Source organism: Triticum aestivum, chromosome 5B (genome assembly GCF_018294505.1).
Source record: "Triticum aestivum cultivar Chinese Spring chromosome 5B, IWGSC CS RefSeq v2.1, whole genome shotgun sequence".
Taxonomy (NCBI): Eukaryota; Viridiplantae; Streptophyta; class Magnoliopsida; order Poales; family Poaceae; genus Triticum; species Triticum aestivum.
The window spans coordinates 660,692,135-660,695,446 of NC_057807.1; positions in this window are offsets into that span (position 1 = coordinate 660,692,135).

Genomic DNA, 3,312 nt, shown 5'->3' on the forward strand with positions numbered 1-3,312 from the left:
TCACGAGGCCAGGGTCGTCATAGCTGAGCGGGAGCTCCAGGATGCTGTGATGAAAAGCGAGAACTTGGAGCAGATTCTAGTAGGGAAAGAATCCGAACTCGCCCAAGCTCTCCAAGCCGCGGAAGATGCTCGGGAAGAAGCCCGAGGTGCTGTACGGGACATTCAGGAGGCCCGGAAAGTTGCGGCTGGAAAGGCCTGTTGTATCTATGGCCATTATTACGTTATAGCATGGAGAACTCTAAGCGGCAAGCTGAATTCTTGTTTTTACAGGGGCGTTTGCGGATCTGCCTCGCAGCATATCAGATGCTGCCCAATTTTACCGGACCGAGGAGAGGGAGTCTGCGGGGAGGGACTTCTGGTCGTAGTATCTGGCGCCGAACTATCTGGTGCCTTTTATCGATCAGCTGAAGCAGTTGGTCGAACTGCACCAGGCGGTCGAACTAGCCATGAAGGACTTGGTCATCTGGCTGTGGCTTGCAGAGCCAATTCCAAGCAGTTACTTCGGACTCGTGAAGCGGATTGTGGGCGCCTGTCCTCGGCTTGATACTATCAAGCGATCAGTCTGTATAGAAGGTGCGCGAATGGTGCTTGCCCATGCAAAAGTGCATTGGGGGAAGCTTGATGTGGATAAGCTGATAACTGAGGGGCCATCGGAGGGTAAGGAGCATCGCAAGACCGAACTGTATTATGAAGGTGTAATGAAGGTCGCCCGCCTGGCAGCGGATAAGTGCACCAAAGACATTATATTTCCCTGAGGGCATTTTTGCCAATGTTTGTAATATGGGATAATGGAACTTTTATTATATGTTGCCTGTTTTGTTTGAACATATGTTCTTCCTTTGTGGTTGTTTATTGTATGTAAATTCTGAGAGTTGGCCAGTCGTCGGCTTCAGCCCCCACGTGAGAAGTACGGGGGTGTTCGGGGTATTTCTGAACACTCTTTATCCCATGATTGGGTCCTTATAAGGAGGTGTTTCTCACTGCAAACCAGGCATGGACTATAGGGCTTTACTACTCTCACTTAGCCATAGGAATTCGAGTATGGTCGGTGCAGCCCCTAGTGTTCGGAAGGCCGAACTAGGGGCTCTATTGGCACCTGATCGGAAGACCGATCCGTCGCAATCTGCATTTTATAGTGGCGTTATGCGGAATAAATCTTTAAGGATTTTACAACCTCTCGAACAGCTGACCGGCTCTCGCAGCATCATGACAGTCGATTTTCGGCTTTCTCTACCGAGGCGCTCGTCCGGCTGAACCGGGACGCAATCGCAGTAGTTCTCCTAGCGCTACCTTAGCCTTCGGAACGGAATGTAAGGTACCAAAACATGGGAGCCAGGCAAACCCAACCAATGACCCAAGACATGATTCGGAGCTGATGCATATAGTGCTATAAGTTCGGGGTGCCGAGCGACCAAAAAGGTGGTCGGACTTTGTTGCCGTATTGTGCAGCCCCTGGCATAACCAGGCTAACACGAAGCGTGGCTGCCGTATTGTGGCAAAGAGGCGTCGATGACAAACGACGGCCGGTGCATGTTAGTTAGTCTATGCAGTGCAGTAGGATGATATGTCTATGCATATGAGTGTGATTTATGATTGTGAGAAAGGGATGGTTTTTGGCGGAACCTGTTATGGCCGGACTGGAGGGGGATGTAAATGGATCAAAAATGGATCCGAACTGCCTTCTACCTGCATGGTCCTATCCTTGTGTGTCCGGGCCGAGTCCACGCCGCTAATCCTGTTCTGCATAAAAGTTAGTTTGTAAAGGTAAACGTTTGGACGCAGCTGAGCGTCCTCACGTGGTTGGTCTAGAGGTTCCTGATCGGACCCTGGTGACCCCCGCCGCTATTCCGAGAAGTAGCCCGGACTCCTCAGTCGGTGTCCGGGTAGTTGGCTGTTATATCAAAATATTGATAGGTATGCACGACTTGTTACTCCGACAGCTGTATGATTTCCACTCTAGTGGCGGGGCTTGGCCTTATACGTAGGCGTGAATATATCACTGATTTTGGCCTTACGGCCTACCACGTGGAATCTAGACAGCGTGGTTCATCCCGTTAGCAGACGGTGAGCTACCGTATGAGGGGAATGCGCCGATGATGCGGCATTTTTTGGTCATCTGAGAACGACCGTCAGGGCGATGGGCAAATGAACCTGGCCTTTGCGCTTGACATCTTGTAGAAGGTGTTATTTGTAAATTTATACCCATGGGGGCTTTGTGTATTATGGAGCCCCTGGACTACTAGATCTGGGTGTACGGCAATTGAATTGCCATGGTTTGTATGATAGGAGGACGGGGGGTCTCTTGACTAGATGCCTCCCTTCATTGTTTTCGACATGCGACTGGTCTCTTTGTTTTGAAGATCCGGTATTCTCTATTGGTGTGTTTTGCCGTTTTTCTTGGAGTACCGTGAATTTCACACGGTTGATCGAGTTTGTAGCTCGGGCCGAATAGGCTTGAGCTGTTCTTTGTCCGTTGACCGGACTAGGGGTTGCTGGACTTGGCAACAGCTTCACTGACTTGATGTTTATGGCCATTACACCGAGGCTTGAGGATGCCTCTTCGTGTATCCTTGTTGTTGTCTTGGACTGTAGTGGTGTACAGACGTTGGGTTGTGTGCCTTTGGATCGCCTGCTTGGGTTGAGGTAGCCAGTTTTGCCGCATATGCCCTTTGTTAGGGCGGTCGAGTCTGTACTTTTCGGTGGCCAGGATCTTGGTCCACCTATCCATTAGCAAATTTTGGTCTACTTTAAGCTGCTCTTGCTTCCTTTGCAGGCTCCTTGCTGTGGCCATGAGCCGTCGCTTGAAGCGAACTTGTTCCACTGGATTTTCAGGTACGATGAATTCTTTGTTGCCGAGGCTTACCTCGTCTTTGGAGGGGGATGTATGATTGTCCCTCTCCAAGTATCCCACTGTGGCCTGCCCGGCCTGCTTGAAGGTAGGCTGATTAGGGCTGTATTCCTCTTTGGCACTGTCCGGATTGCTTTCCTCTCTGGGGCCAGCATTGATGTGGCGGGGCTTGGAGTGGCGCCGAAGGCACCCATACTTGGCTGGTCCCTCCGAGGGGTTGTCCTCCGTTGCCTCGTCGCCATTGGTTTCCTTCGGAGTATCCACCATATATATATCGTGTAAAGAGGTGGTTGTCCACCTCCCTTTGAGCGGTGGCTCCTGTACGTCTTCTACATCGTCATCCATACCGTCGATGTCTCCGAAGTTGAAGTCGAACATGTCTGTTAAATCATCGATCGTGGCGACAAAGTGGGTGGTGGGTGGGCAGCGAATTCCTTCGTCGCCTGCTTCCCACTCAAGCCGGA